This window comes from Ornithorhynchus anatinus, chromosome 6 (assembly GCF_004115215.2).
Source record: "Ornithorhynchus anatinus isolate Pmale09 chromosome 6, mOrnAna1.pri.v4, whole genome shotgun sequence".
In the NCBI taxonomy this organism is placed as follows: domain Eukaryota; kingdom Metazoa; phylum Chordata; class Mammalia; order Monotremata; family Ornithorhynchidae; genus Ornithorhynchus; species Ornithorhynchus anatinus.
In genome coordinates, this window is record NC_041733.1 from 2,687,390 (window position 1) to 2,703,404 (window position 16,015).

General features: G+C 47.0%; 1 protein-coding gene and 1 long non-coding RNA gene across 3 annotated transcripts in view; one reads left to right on the forward strand and one right to left on the reverse strand.

Moving 5' to 3' along the window:
- The window catches only part of DACH2 (dachshund family transcription factor 2), a 448,249-nt gene that overhangs the window by 172,019 nt on the left and 260,215 nt on the right, over positions 1 to 16,015 (forward strand). The gene's annotated exons all lie outside the window — the stretch shown is intronic.
- LOC103170725 lies at positions 13,040 to 14,329 on the reverse strand. Its single transcript, XR_486363.3, has 2 exons — positions 13,929 to 14,329; positions 13,040 to 13,398 (listed from the first exon to the last, which is right to left on the reverse strand). It is a non-coding gene; the product is annotated as an uncharacterized LOC103170725 (long non-coding RNA).

Sequence of the window (16,015 nt, forward strand, 5' to 3'; positions counted from 1 at the left end):
CTCTAGGCCAATGTAGCTATTTGATAATGGGCAAAGCAGATCAAGCCCCTCAGTCAATTTAGAACCTCCTCGCCCCAGCCATAGCGGCAGTTAAATCTTCCTTCACTTCGTTTCCATGGGCGACTGAGTGAAGCTGAAGGTTTTGTGTTGACCTGCTTTTTGGGGAATTATCCACACCCGATACGGAAGAAAGCAGCATGGTCTAGTGGAAAGAGCACAGGGTCTGTAGTCAGATGTTCTGAGTTCTAATCCTGGTTATTCCAGGTGCCTGTTGTGTGACCTTGAGCAAGTAACCTCACTTCTATGTGCTTCAGTTTCTTCATCTGTCAAATGGGGATTCAATAATTACATACTATAAATTATTTATATTCATCTCTGTCTCTTCCTCTGGACTGTAAGCTCCTTGTGGGCAGGGACCGTGTCTCCCAACTCTGTTGTAGTGTTCTCTCCCAAGCGCTTAGTACAGTGCTCTGCACACAGCCTGTACTCAGGAAATACCACTGATTGAATACCTGATCTCCCTCCTACTTTAGACTGCGAGCCCCCACGTGGAATAGGTACTGTGTCCAACTTGATTATCTTGTAACTGTCCCCGCGCTCGGTACAGTGCTTACCACAGAGTAAACGCTTAACTTTGTTAGTAATAATAATGTTGGTATTTGTTAAGCGCTTACTATGTGCCGAGCACTGTTCTAAGCGCTGGGGTAGACATAGGGGAATCAGGTTGTCCCACATGGGGCTCACAGTCTTAATCCCCATTTTACAGATGAGGGAACTGAGGCACAGAGAAGTTAAGTGACTTGCCCACAGTCACACAGCCGACAAGTGGCAGAGTATTGATACCCATGATTGGTTGCGGCGAATGTGTCTGCTATATTGTTTTATCGTGCTCTCCCAAGCGCTTACTACAGTGCTCTGCACACGGTAGGCACTCAGTAAATACAACTGACTGACTGACAGCTGGAGGATTTGGTCATCTTATCCTCTGGAACAGGGAGAGAAAAATTGGGCTTCAGGGTTAGCCTAAGGCTCAGGCCTCGGTTTTCAGCATTAGAACTCAGACCCCTGGACTTACCGCCCCTTTGGGTCCCTCCAGGAGTGAAAAGCTGTGGTGTGTGGGTGAAAGCACCACCCTCTCTGCGGCTCCAAAAGAAAGAGAGTTCAGATTCTTTTGAGCGGCGACGTCTTGGTGCCGGGGGCTCCGCGCTTTGGCTGAAACGTGTGAAAAAACCCCTCCAGAAACAACAACTTCGGCCGCCTCCCAACCATTTTGTCCAAGGTGATCCGAGGCGGCTTTTAGAGTAGCAACAATTGCACAATGCTCATGTTTAATTAGCCAAAGGGAAACACCTGCGTTCCCAGAGGAAGAGACTCCCAGATTAGACTGAACAAACTCAAACTGGAGTGAAGACGAGAAAGAACTATTATTTACCCTGGGGGAAAACGTTTCCGGCGACACTCGAGTCACGGGGAGAAGAGGGGTGATGGACCGGCCCCTGTTGGAGCCTGGCCGGTTGTTAGCGGTATATGTTAAGCGCTTACTATGTGCCAGGCACTCTATTGAGCTCTGGGGTAGTTACAAGAGAATCAGGTTGGATTCAGTCTGCATCCCACATAATAATTACGGTATTTATTAAGCACTTACTATATGCTGAGCACTGTTCTAAGCCCTGGGGTGGATACAAGGTAATCACAGTTTTAATCCCCATTTTACAGATGAGGTAACTGAGGCACAGAGAAGTTAAGCGACTTGCCCAAGGTCACACAGCAGACAAGTGGCAGAGCTGGGATTAGAACCCGTGTCCTCTGACTCCCAAGCCCGTGCTCTTGCCACTAAGCCACGGTGCTTCCCCACATGAGACTCATGGTACTAATCCCCATTTTTCAGGTGAGGTAACTGAGGCCCAGAGAAGTTAAGTGACCTGCCCCAGGTCATCCAGCCGACAAGTGACGGAGCGGGGATTAGAACCCAGGTCCTTCTGCCTTCCAGGTCCATGCTATCTCCACTGGGCCATGCTGCTTCTCTAATGGTGCTTGTGGCTTCCTCTCCCCTGCCGATGATCAAGCCTGGCTACGCCTGCCACAGAGATCAGTCAATCAGTCGTGTTCACTGAGCGCTTATTGTGTGCAGAGCGCTGTACTGAGCGCTTGAAAGAGTACAATAGAACAAACACATTTCCTGCCCACAAGGAGCTCTGCAATACCTTCCATTGAACAAGACATGCTTTAAACATTAGATTTCATTCTCCCTGCCCTCCAGCTTCCAGTTTCCCTCATCACCAGACTTAATCAGACTTCAGGTAGTCAAGAGGAGAAGATTATTCTGAGCGCTTCCTTAACACCTTTCCCTTGCTGCCAGTTTCACATTTATAATTATCCTTTTACGAAAGACAATTTTTTTCTCGTTTGAAGGGTGGGGGGGGGGGAGATTATTCTTGGCAACAGGCCTAAGGTGAAAACCCCGCTGTATTTAATGGGTAAATTATAATGTGTGCAGTTGTGAAGAGTGGTTTTGTGAAATGCTCAGGCAACTGCAAGAGTCGAAAGGAAGCTGTCAGAGAGTTTGTACTCTTTAGGGGCTAACACTCACTGCAAAACAGCTCATAACACGCTCCGTGTGAAGGGTAAATGAGGAGTTTAAGTTAAACACAGCCGCTAACTTTCTGCAAGACAGGAAGATGAAGATACAATGGTCCCTCAGCAAGAGTAAGGGAAAAGGCTAGAACCCTACTTCCTCGCCGTTCCTTTGATGTGTCCTCGGGATAAGGAATGCCGCAGCGACTCGGTATAAATCAAGTTTGAGGTGGAAACTGGGTCACTGTCGGACCCGGCACCCCCAGGTCTTTGTGTGAAGCCTGACCCATCCTAGCCATTTGAAGTAGAAGCGCTCCTTTCATCTAAACGGGAAATCGAGGGAAAACCTTTGTGTCTTCCAGATCCTGGAAAATTTGAAGGCACGGCTTCCCCTTCCGTGAGTTGAGGCTGAACGTGGCTCGGGTGTTCTGATCCCGATCCGTGGCTCTGCCGCCTGTCGTTTAGGCTGACGGGTTAATCTGGAGGTGGGTGGTCCCGGCCGAGGAAACGGACAGGTTCATTTGGAATTTCTCTCTGCAGAGGGTGTTCCCTGAAAGAATGACCGAGCTTAAAGAAGACCTTTGTCCCAAAGCCTTCTGTCCAAACTGCCCCTCTCACTCTATTTGCCCAGTGATAACAACGGTGGCATTTGTTAAGCACTTACTATATGCCACATGCTGTACTAAGCGCTGGGGTAGATGCGAGATAAGCAGGGCAGACGCAATCCCCACCCTGCCAAGTGGGGCTAACAGCCTAGGTAGGAGGGAGTACAGGAATTGAATCCTCATTTTACAGTTGAGGAACTTGAGGCAGAGAGAAGTTGTGACTTTTTTATGGTAGCTGTTAAGCATTCACTATGTGTCAAGCACTGAGCTGAGCTCTGGGGTAGATACAAATTAATCAGGCCGGGTACAGCCCCCGCCCCATATGGGGCTCACAGTCTAGGTATGAGGGAGAATAAGTATTGAATCTCTATTTTGCATCTGAGGAAACTGAAGCACAGAGAAGTTAAGCGACTTGCCCTGGGTTACCCAGCAGGCAAGTGGCGGAGGCAGGATTGGAACCCAGGACCACTTGCTCCCAGGCCCGGGATTTACCCACTAGGCCACGCTGCTTCTCCAGACCACAGGCATATCGCTCTCAAAGACTTGGCGCTCTGCTGGGAGATGGGCAGAGCCCTCACTGATATCATTATTTATGCTGTCATGCTGTTGGGAGCAACAGGAGTGTTTGTGGGTAGGTCAGAGGTCAGAGCAGGCAAATTCAAAATCGTGAAGGGGAGTTGCTTAGTAACCCTGTTTGCTCATGCGTCCTGAGAGTTTAATCACTTCGAATATTCCGTGGGAGAGGTGATTCCCTACCAGAAAGTTGGGGGCGGGGGAGTGTTTTCACCACGGCCTATTTTTTAATTGCCCCCTTTAGCAAGGGAAGCGTGTCTGTTCTATTTGGGCTGGAGAAAAGTTGCCAAAGGGGGAAAAAAAAAACTCATTTAATTTTTGGAGCGAGTATGTTGAACAGCCTTCCTTTCCAGAGGACAGCCTGCTGAGTGAGAAACAATGCCACTCTAAGAAAGCAGAAAATCAATAACCCCCAGAAAGTCCAAAGAAAATGGATGCATACGGCATGAGCAGCTGACACAGAAATGATTTTGTGGTATAAGAATGGTAATAATAGAAGACAGATGGAATAGATAAAAACACGAGAGAAACCCGAAACATACCGAGAATAGATACGCACTCCCACTTCCTATTTATAAATACGAGTCCCTAGGCTTCCTCGTTCAAGCTTTGAAGGGGATAGATGTTGTTTCTAATACTTCTTTCTCTTTTTTCTAACTTCATTCCCGGATAAACATTTGGCTTTCAGGGTTTGAAGGATTGGTGGGCGAGGAACCATGTTTTCCAGTCATCTCCAGGGAGACGGTTCCCATCCACCCTCTTGGTGTGGGCGTCCTTTTTTCTTTTTTTTCTGGTATTCGTTAAGCTCTTTCTATGTGCCAGGCACTGCATTAAGTTTTGGGGTAGATACAAGCTCAAACCTCATCCCCCAGTGGGGCTCACGGTCTTCATCTTCATTTCGCAGATGAGGTAACTGAGGCCCAGTGAAGTGACTTGCCCAAGGTCACGCAGACAAGTGGTGGAGGCAGGATTAGAACCCAGGTCCTTCTGACTTTTAGGCCTGTGTTCTAGCCACTAGGCCATGCTGCTTCTCATTGGAACACCCCGGGTCCTCTGCGCCAATCTGAATTTGTCCTTTCTATCATTCATTTATTCAATCATATTTATTGAGCGCTTACTGTGTGCAGAGCACTTGGGAGAGTACAATACAAAAATAAACAGACGCGTTCCCTGCCCACAACGAGCTAACCCTTTCCAGTCCTCAGCTCCACCAGTCCAGTGAGCAAAGGCAACACCGATCATCTGCCGATTGCATCTGTGGGGTTTTGTGCGTTAGTTGCCAGAGTTTGGATCAGTGCATCAGTCGATCAGCTGTATTTACTAAGCATCCGCATTGTGCAGAGCACTGGACTAAGCTCTTGGGAGAGCACAGTGGAGTTAGGAGACCAGATGCCTGACCTCAGGGACCTTTCATTCGGGATGGAAAGTCTCACGGATTGCATTTTGCAATATCTTTTTGATTACTACATGGCAGTGCGCTTAATTACGGTTCGGAGAAACGCTCGCCCTGGAGTGGAATCTTTCTTTCAGAAAGTCACATACGTTTTCCAGATCACTTATAAGCTCACATTCCTTAATGTCCCAGGTAACTGATTTTCTAGAGGTCAAGGGTTAGGAAAGTCCTCTCAATTTCACTGGGCTATTTTTGCCAGTGTCGAAGTTGGACTCCCTGACAGGTTGCTTGGGAGGGGCAGTAACTCTTTCAGACCAGTAGCAGGAGGTTTCACGAGGGGCCGCCTTCTTTGAGGAGTGATAGTAGGAATAGTCAGTCGTATTTGAACACTTACTCGACGCAGAGCACTGTTCTAAACTCGTGGGAGAGAACAGTATAACAGAGCTGGTAGACATGGTCCCTGCCATCAAGGAGCTTACAGTCAAGGAGACAGACATTAATATAAATAAAATTATGGATATGGACATAAGCGCTGTCAGGTCGGGAGGGAAATGATAAAGGGAGCAAATCAGGGCGAGGCAGAAGGGAGTGGGAGAAGAGGAAAGAAGGGCTTAGTCAGGGAAAGTATATATTGGTATATATTGATTGCTTAGTGAATGTCTGAGAGTCTGAAGGGGAATGTGCGAAGAGCAGGAGGCCTGATGGCATTTCTCCTCATCCCGAAATGCCTGCCAGACTAATAGAGACACTGGTCTCAGGCGGTAGGAGCTCATCTGATTCAGTCGTTCAATGAGGAGACGATCAAATTGCGAGGCAGGAAAAAAAATTGTCTGTGATCTCAGGGTTCCAACCAGTTTTGTGGGGGGCAGTTAGGAGAGGTAATGACGGGGAAAAGAAGCAGAGTTCTCTTTCGGCTGTCGGAGCAGTGAAGGTTCATTTCCCTTCCCCACCGCTGCTGCCCTTAAGTAGACTTTGAAAAATGGAGTCGCCACTGAAAGTGGGAACCTGAAGAATAAAAAAAGTTAAGAAAATTTTGCTTCTGGGCCGTCCGGGTAAGAGTGCTCTAAAAAAAAAAACTTGATCGATGGGACCAGACATAAAATGGGTCACCGTTGACAGTGGGATTTTGATTTCTATGAAGCAGTGTGGCCTAGTGGAAAGAACATGGGTCTGGGAGTCAGAGTACCTGGATTCTAATCTGGACTCTGCTGCTCGTCTGTGTGACCTTGAGTAAGTCACTTCACTTTCCTTGTGTCTCAATTTCCTCACCTGCAAATTAGAGATTCAGTAACTGTACTCCCTCCTACGTAGACCGTGAGCCCCACCTGGGATCTGATTTTCTTGTATCTGCCCCAGGCCATAGTATAGTGCTTGGTGCATAGTAAGTGCTTAACAAATACCACTATTATTTTTAAGATCATCAGTTACCTCATCTGTAAAGCGGGGATTAAGACAATGAGTCCCATATTGGGCACAGACAGTGTCTAACCTGATTAAGTGTGTGTCTTCCCCAGCCCTTAGAACGGTGCCCGGCACATAGTAAGTGCTTAACAAATACCATTACAATTACTATTATTGTTATTATTATTATTACTATTTTGCGATGCCCGGATCTTCAGATACAGGCATGACACTGCAGTTTACCCAGTTGTGCAGTCCTTTGAATTTCAAAGAACTCTCATCTTTCCCGAGAGGACTGGTCCGTCACGAAGCCCAGTTAGCAGATGACAAAGCTAAAGCGGAGAGAGGGGTCCAGTGAGTTTCCTGGGGCCCCAGGGGGTCAGATTCAGGTCGGGGGACATATCGAGGGACATCAAAAGCCCCTACTCAGACTCCTACAGGTCCACATCACCACCTACTGAACACTGTGGCCTCCTTGAAACCAGTGATGATCGAGGGGGAGATATGTCTTTCTGGACTGGTCTAACAGAATCACTTTTTAAGTCCTGTGCGATGTTGTGTCTCACGATTTACTGGGGCTAGCGTTCCTCGACAGGCTAACTGGGGGTGTTACTAAGGTGATTTTCCTCAGATGCATTGAGAAAACACAGAAGGTATTTTGAAACGTATGAATCGATTAATCCATTAAGGATACTTAAAATTGAGCGGTTGCTCTGTGCAGAGCACCATTTTAAGCGCTTGGGAGAGTTTAATATGACAGAGTTGGTAGACAGGTTCCCTGCCCAAAGTGATCTCATACTCTAGAGAGGATTTGGATTATGCCTGAGAATAGGATGGTTGTGAGGTGGTTGCCATTTCAGTTGTCTGAGAACTGAAATGATGGAAGGAATTCACCAGATTCCTGTCTAAGTTTTTCCCCAGAGTTCAGCAGTAGGTGAACTCAGTCTATTGCACAATACATTCAGTTCTTAATGAAAGGATTTCACTTAAAAGACCCCATTTCCTAACCCCGCCCCCCTCCCCCCCCTAACTTGTCCCTTTCATTTCTTCACTTTCGTAGTTTTCCTCTGAATCATCTTCAGGGTTTTACTGCTACTTAGTTTAGATTAAATCAGGAGTTTAATGTTTCCCCATTGTTGCCTTAGTGAAGCTGGGATGGATGTGGTGTGCCGCTGTTGCACGTTTTATGCTGGAAAGCAGACTGTTCCCGAATTATCCTTTAAAATGTGGGTTTGCCAAAGCACCTGCAGAGATGGGGAAAAGGATGAATTTGGAATAGTGTCCACCCAATGTAAGAGAAGTGCTGAGGGGAGGTCTCGACGTGATCCCTGGCCCAAGATGGGCTGCTCAAACTGGTTCATTCGGTTCCTCGGTCGGCTCTCTCGGCTGGTAAGGAGACCCGCACCTCGCTTAGCTCCAGAAGCAGCCGTCCCTTCCTGGAATGATTTGAGCAAGGGAGTGTACGGAGCGCTAATCAACTTTCTTCCATTCATTTTCCGAGCCACCACACAGGCTACAAAACCACTTTCCCTCTCAAGCGCTACAGTGACTCCTTATGCAGTGGAGTTTACTGGGTTCTTGTTGCTACATTTCCTGGTGTGTTTAATATCACCTAGGCCAGGAGTCTGGCAAGTACTTGGAAAGTGGGCTGAATGGCAGTGGAATTAGCAACCCTTATAGAATGCCCACGGGGTGCGATGCAGGGCACAAGGAACTTGGGGAGCGCAATACAGAGCAGTGACATATTCCTTGCCCACTAGGAGCTTGCACTCTGATGAGGGAAGACAGACACAAAAAGAGCATCAAAAACAAAGAATTGAATGTTCATTTGAGGTAGCACATAATCATAATAATGTTGGTATTTGTTAAGCGCTTATTATGTGCTTATTATGTTCTATATTATTATGTTCTAAGCACTGGGGTAGATACAGGGTGATCAGGTTGTCTCACGTGAGGCTCACAGTTAATCCCCATTTTACAGCTGAGGTCACTGAGGCCCAGAAAATTAAGTGACTTGCCCACACACAGCTGACAAGTGGCAGAGTCGGGATTCAAACCCATGACCTCTGACTCCCAAGCCTGCGCTCTTTCCACTGAGCCACGCTGCAGAGGGTGGATTTCAATAAGTACATATGGCTGATGAATTACGCTTCTATCCATGCCGTGGGAGAAAGGGAACAAACATAGGTTTGACTGCTTGCGGAAGAAAAATGGAGAAATCGATAGATTGAGGAAGTGGGCTTTAGAAAAGTAAGTGGTAGGGTAGCTGTTAGAGACCTTCCAAGACTGAGCCCCCCTTTTCCTCTGCTCCTCCTTCCTTCCCCATTGCCTCGACTCCCTCCCTCTGCTCTACCCCCGTCCCTGCCCCACAGAACATATGTATATATGTACATATTTCTTATTTATTTAACTAATAATAATGTTGGTATTTGTTAAGCGCTTACTATGTGCAGAGCACTCTTCTAAGCGCTGGGGTAGATACAGGGTAATCGGGTTGTCCCACATGGGGCTCACAGCTAATCCCCATTTTACAGATGAGGTAACTGAGGCACAGAGAAGTTAAGTGACTTGCCCAAGGTCACACAGCTGACATATGGCAGAGCTGGGATTCGAACCTATGACCTCTGACTCCCAAACCCTGGCTCTTTCCACTGAGCCATGCTGCTTCTCTATTGATGTGTATGTATCTATAATTCTATTTATTTATACTGATGCTATTTTCCTTGTTTTGTTTTGTTGTCTGCCTTCCCCCTTCTCGAGTGTGAGCCTATTATTGGGTAGGGGTTGTCTCTATCTGTTGCCAAATTATACTTTCCAAGTGCTTAGTACAGTGCTCTGTACACAGTAAGCGCTCAATAAATGCGATTGAATGAATGGAAGGACATTCCTTAGGAAAGTTGGGACCACAGTTCAGGACAATTCCCATCTTGAGTAGAAATTCCTACAGCCTGAATTCATTTGGCTCCAGATATACCATGAGACCCAGAGCGGATCAAACCAACCCCAGTTATTTATAATGATAATACTAATTGTGGTATACATCAAGCACTTACTATGTGTCAAGCACTGTACTGAACACCAGGGCAGATACGATACGATCAAGTCACACATCGCGCTCACAGTCTAAGCAGGAGGGAGAACAGGTATCGAATCCCCATTTTGCAGATGAGGCAACTGAGGCAGAAGAAAGTTAAATGGCGTTTTCAAGGTCAATCAGCAGGTAATCGGCCTAACAGGGATCAGAACCCAGTTCTCCAACTCTCAGGTCCGTGCTCTTTCCACTAGTCACGCTCCTTCCTGGCCATTCCCCATATTGGCCATTTGCAGCATGAAGCAGTGTGGCCTAGTGGATAGAGCATAGGCCTGGGAGTCAGAAGGACCTATCTTCTAATCCCGGCTCCACCACTTGTCAGCCGTCTGACCGTGGGTAAGTCATTTTACTACTCCGGGCCTCAGTTACCTCAACTGTAAAATGGGGATTAATAATGTTGGTATTTAAGCACTTACTATGTGCAGAGCACTGTTCTAAGCACTGGGGGAGATACAGGGTCATCAGGTCGTCCCACGTGAGGCTCACAGTTAATCCCCATTTTACAGATGAGGTAACTGAGGCACAGAGAAGCGAAGTGACTTGCCCACAGTCGTACAGCTGACAAGTGGCAGAGCTGGGAGTCGAACCCATGACCAATGACTCCGAAGCCCAAGCTCCTTCCACCGAACCACGCTGCTTCTCAGTGGATTAAGACTGTGAGCCTCATATAGGACAGAGACGTGTTCACCCTGATTAATTTGTATCTATCCCAGCAAGTAGCACAGTGCTTGGCACAGAACACTAAACAAATACCAAAAAAAATTTACATCCTTTAGCATAGTGTTGGTACCCTTTAAGCCCCTCCTGTATGCAATGCTGTATATTAAGCGCTTAGGCAGTACACAGAAATACCTTACCTACCCACAAGAAGCTTCCCCTCTTTTCTGAGGTGTCACGGAAGAGAATCCTTTTCTCCCTCCTGCTTCGACTATGAGCCTAACCGGATAAGGTGATGTCGAACTTGACTCGACTGAACTTGACTTTGTTCAGGGCTTGGCACACAGGCACTTCCCATAAGCCCACAATTATCGTTCTTAATTCTGAAACGGGAAATGTTTTCATTCGGAAACATCTGTAGAGGAGGCAGAGAAATGTAATGATTTGAGGGATCGACCCCTCAAGGTTGTTCCGTGCTCCAGAGGGTGTCGATGCCACTGATGCTAACTGGAATCACACCTGCAGAATGGAGGAGAATAATAATAATGATAATGTTGGTATTTGTTAAGCGCTTACTATGTGCAGAGCACTGTTCTAAGCGCTGGAGGAGATACAGAGTAATCAGGTTGTCCCACGTGAGGCTCACAGTTAATCCCCATTTTACAGATGAGGGAACTGAGGCCCAGAGAAGTGAAGTGACTTGCCCACAGTCACACAGCTGACACGTGGCAGAGCCGGGAGTCGAACTCATGACCTCTGACTCCCAAGCCCAGGCTCTTTTCCACCGAGCCACGCTGCTTCCCATGGAGCATGGAGAAGCATGCTTCCCATGGAGAAGGCGCTAACGGATCTGCTGGGGACACTAGCTGATTATGCTGAGCTCCTCTCGTTAGAATTCAGTCATTTATGGCCCAAAGTAAACTTGTTTAAAGGTGCTAGTGCCCAGCCTCAAACACATTTGATTCAAACAGGCAACCAAGTCAGGTAAATGAAGTATAAAATAGCTTCCCAGTTAGACTTTCTATCAAGTGAGTAGTCAACCCTCAAATTGTCTATTCCATCAGATCTCTCCCCTTATTGAAGGAAAAAATTGAAATTCTGCTTCGGCGAGATATCCGGAGCATCGTTTGAAATATTAGCTGGAGATAATTTTATTCCTAATTATGAATCTAAACTCTTATACAAGGGAGCCTCAAAGCGTGGACCCGTTATTTAGGAGAGGGGGTGCGTGGATGTGTGCATGTCTGCGTACGTGTCTGTGGCATGAGTGTGCGTGCATCTGTGACATGTAAGGGTATGTCTGTGTGTATGTTTGGTGCAATTGTGTGTGCGTGTATTGTGTGTGTGTGAATATCGAATGAACATCTGATTGGGTGTGACTCCGTTATGAAAACAGCATGGCCAAGTGGATAGAGCATGGGCCTGGGAGTCAGAAAGACCTGGGTTCTAGTCCCGGGTTTGCCACTTGTCTGCTGTGTGATCTTGGTCAGGTCATTTTGCTTCTCTGTGCCTCGGTCGCTTCATCTGTAAAATGGTGATTAAGACTGTGAGCCCATGTAGGACAGGGACTGTGTCTAACCCAATTACCTTCTAACTACCCCAGTGCTTAGTACAGTGCCTAGCACGTAGTAAGCGCTTAACAAATATCATAATTATTATTATCATTATTCCCCCGCAAGCTACTCAGCCCCATAGCACTTATGTCCATATCTGCAATTTACTTATCTTATATCTCTCTCCCTTTCTAAACTGTAAGCTCTTCGTGGGCAGGAAAGTGTCTGTTCATTGTTGCATTGCACTCTCCAAAGGGCTTAGTACAGTGCTCTTCCCACGGTAAGTGTTCAATAAATACGATCGATAGGTCGATCGATCATCTGGGGGGAGTCCTGGGCCTCCGGTTCGCCGTGGGGGACGACGGGGGTCGGGGCTATCGGTTCTTAGAGGTCTCCGGGGCCACGGGGATCCCCTGAACAGAAGCACCGTTTCATACCCGGGTTCCAGGCATCAGCTCCGACAACTTCATGTACGATTAATGTTAATTACCCATTTCGCATGGATGACATTCCCTCCCCACCCATGGCCATTCCCGCCTTTGATCCGGCCGTTAATACAATGCAGGGGCAATAGCTAGGCAAGCTATCCGTGGGCCAGCGTAGGGAAAGGGTAGGTTTGGGTTGCGGGAAGGTCAGACCGTGTCTCTCCTCTTAAACACTGAAAGGTCAAGCGGAGTTTAACTACCACTGGCTTCTTTGACCTGCTGTAATGAATGCCAGACCGGAGAGGTGATTCTTAACCCTTAGTGTCTTTGGGGGCCACCACGCCAAACTGAAAAACATAGAGTCGACTTTTAAGGCGCAAAGTAGGTTGCGTGCCGTCGCCGTGGGGGCGACAGGCAAGGTCACTGGTACTTTGGAGGCCGTGCCTTTTCTCTCCCCCATCTCTGCCGCCTGCGTGTGTGTGAAGCGATGATGTTATGCGGGACTGAGATCAGACGTTCGTAGACCGGCGGCCGCCGAGTGGATTGAAACGAGGGATCACTGGGCGCTGCCCTCCGAAATCACTGGCCTTCCCAGGCTACTTCTTGCCACAGCCTGGGGGTTAAGGACCCAATCTGCTCCAGGGATCTGGCGGCCTCTCTCTCTGGTAGTAAGGAGCATCGTCTCTGACGGGCTTAGCCCTGTCCGTGATTCCCCTCGCGATCAAACACTGACCAGATGTTTCCCATTAAGTGGCTGGAAGACTCCCGAAATCAATAATTAATTTATTAACCGGTCGTCTTAAAAAACAACCAAATCAGCTTTCTCACTCGCTGCTCCCTCTCCGATTCTTAAATGTCCGGCGGCGGAAACGTGAGGGGGGATAGAAGAAAACTGAAAAAAAAAAAGCGGAACACTCAAATCCAGAACGCTGAACGATCAAAGAAACGGGCGTCTCATCCATCACATCTCGGGATAAATATCTCACGGAATTTGTCGTATCTCGTTGCAACTATAAGACGTAATGCTTTCCTCTGTTATCTCGCCGACTGTCAGTGCCGCCGAGTTTATAGGTAGCCGAGATTATCTACTTGGGGTGGTCCTCTTCTGCTGCAGAAATATGAAGTCCTGTTGAAATATATTTCCAGTTGGTTTATTCCCCAGTCTCTGGGGCCCGGTGTACTATTTCAATTTCTCTAAAGTAGCCCACAGAATGAAAGGCCAAACATCAGGGTAAATTATGTTAAATCGCGGACGAGGGCCCCACAGGAAATCCCACCTCTCTGGAAGAGAATTTGTCCATTAATCTTAGAAATGTCGCATCTAACATTAATTCTCTAAAGTCGAAAAATCCAAGGCCTGTCGGAGCTGTTTGGGAACAGCGTGGTTTCCCATCCCAGTTGCACGTTCGAAACTTTCCATCTCGGGAGGCCGGAGCCCGTGGGGGGTGAGAATTCCTCTGCGCTCTTTGCAAGAGCCAGTTTTGCTAGGGAGCGTCGTTCTCTTTTACAGAGCACAAATAACCTTGTAATTAAACTGAAAACTTAACAAATAATTGCCAACAAGCAATTACTATTCAATTAAAGAGTAATTACATGGTTATTTGTGCCCTGTAAAATAAAGCCTTACCGAAATCAGTAACGCAATCAATATTTTACCAGAAACAGGATGCCGCAACGACGGACCTCTCAACCTATGCTGATTAAATTGTCATCCAAATAACAGTTTTCCGGTTAAATCACTGCATGTTTGTCTTGATTAATATGTAAATTTCTGACTGGATCTGGAAAATACTCTTCTTCTAGATAAAGGGGGTAAAGGAGCAGGGGAGGCATCCTTCCGGGATGATCTTGCCTGACTAATCCCCAGTCAGGATTGCCCAAGGACCCAAGATCAGTGGCGTCTCGACAGCCCCGATGGTCACTCTATCGGCTTGGGTTCATGAGTGATCTACTCCTCGACTAGGGCCCGTAGGGGTTGGAAGACTCAGCGGTGAGGAGGGGAGAACCCTCCCTACGTGCTCGGACCCCTGGTTCTCTCTGGAGGTCAGGGCCTCCGGACCGTTAGGACATAACATGGTGACACATTGACGTCATAATGCACCATTCACAAAATTAAGAGTCAGGGAAGAGACCTAAAGATGGGATTGAAATTATATTAAGCAGTTTGTACCATTTGTAAATTACAGTTTAGGAACAAATTCCATGACATGGACCAAGTATTCATTCATTAATTGTATTTATTGAGCACTTACTGTGTGCTCAATGCTGTGCTCAGTACAATACTCTGTGCTCAATCCCAGCGGGGCCTCCACAAAAACTCCTCACTCTTGACTTCAAAACTCTCCATCGCCTTGCCCCCTCCTCCCTCACCTCCCTTCTCTCTTTCTACTGCCCACCTCGTACACTCCACTCCTCTGCTGCCCACCTCCTCACCGTCCCCCGTTCATGCCTATCCCACCGTCGACTCCTGACCCACATCCTACCGCTGTCCCGGAATGCCCTCTCTCCTCACATCCGTCAAACTAACTCTCTTCCCATCTTCAAAGCCCTACGGGGAGCTCACCTCCTTCAGGAGGCCTTCCCAGACTGAGCCCCCCTTTCCCTCTGCTTCCCCTCCTCTCTCCCCCACCCTCTGCTCTTCCCCCTTCCCCTCCCCTCAGCATTTGTATCTATTATTTATTATCCTATTTATTTTGTTAGTGAGGTGTACATCCCCTTGGTTCTATTTATCTTGATGATGTTGTCTTGTTTTTGTTTTATTCTCTTTTGCTTTGCTGTCTCCCCCGTTTAGACTGTGAGCCCATCATTGGGCAGGGATTGTCTCTATCTGTTGCCGAATTGTACATTCCAAGTGCTTATACAGTGCTCTGCACGTAGTAAGCGCTCGATAAATACTATTGAATGAATGAATGAGTGTGCAGAGCACTGTACTAAGTGCTTGGAAAGTACAATGTGGCAATAGATAGAGACATTCCCTACCCAACAACGGGCTCACAGTCTAGAAGGGGGAGACAGATATCAAAACAAAACGAGTAGACGGGCATCAAGAGCATCAAGCATGCAATATGAAACTTTGCATATGGTATCTGATATTTGTTAAGTGCTGTGTTCCAGACACTGTGCTAAGCCCTGTTTATAATACAGTTCCCTTCTTGCTAGGCTTGAATAAACAATCTGTCAATCAGTGGTATTCAGTGAGTGTTCGCTATATGCAGAGGATTGTACTATTCATTCATTCATTCATTCATTCATTCAATAGTATTTATTGAGGGCTTACTATGTGCAGAGCACTGTACTAAGTGCTTGGAATGTACAATTTGGCATTAAATGTTTTCAAATTTAGGACTTAAATGTTTAAAGGCTTGAAGACTCATTTTCATAGATTCATTCATTCAATTCTACTATGTGTTTGGAAGAGTACAATACCAACAAGTTCCCCGTCCACGAGGAGCTTACAGTCTGGAGGGGAAGGCAGACATTAAAATAAATTATGGATGTGTGTGTGAGTGCTGTGGGGCTGGGGGCGGGGTGGATATAAACTGCTTTTAGGTTCCAGAGCCAAGTGCATACTTGATACAGAAGGGAGAATGGGTGGAGGAAACGAGAGCTTAGTTGGGGAAGGCATCTTGGAAGACGCGGACTTTTAATAGAGCTTTGAAGGTGGGGAGAGTGGAGGTATTTCTTATATGAAAGGGTAGGGAATTCCAGGCAGAGGGAGGATAATAATAATGATAATTATGGTA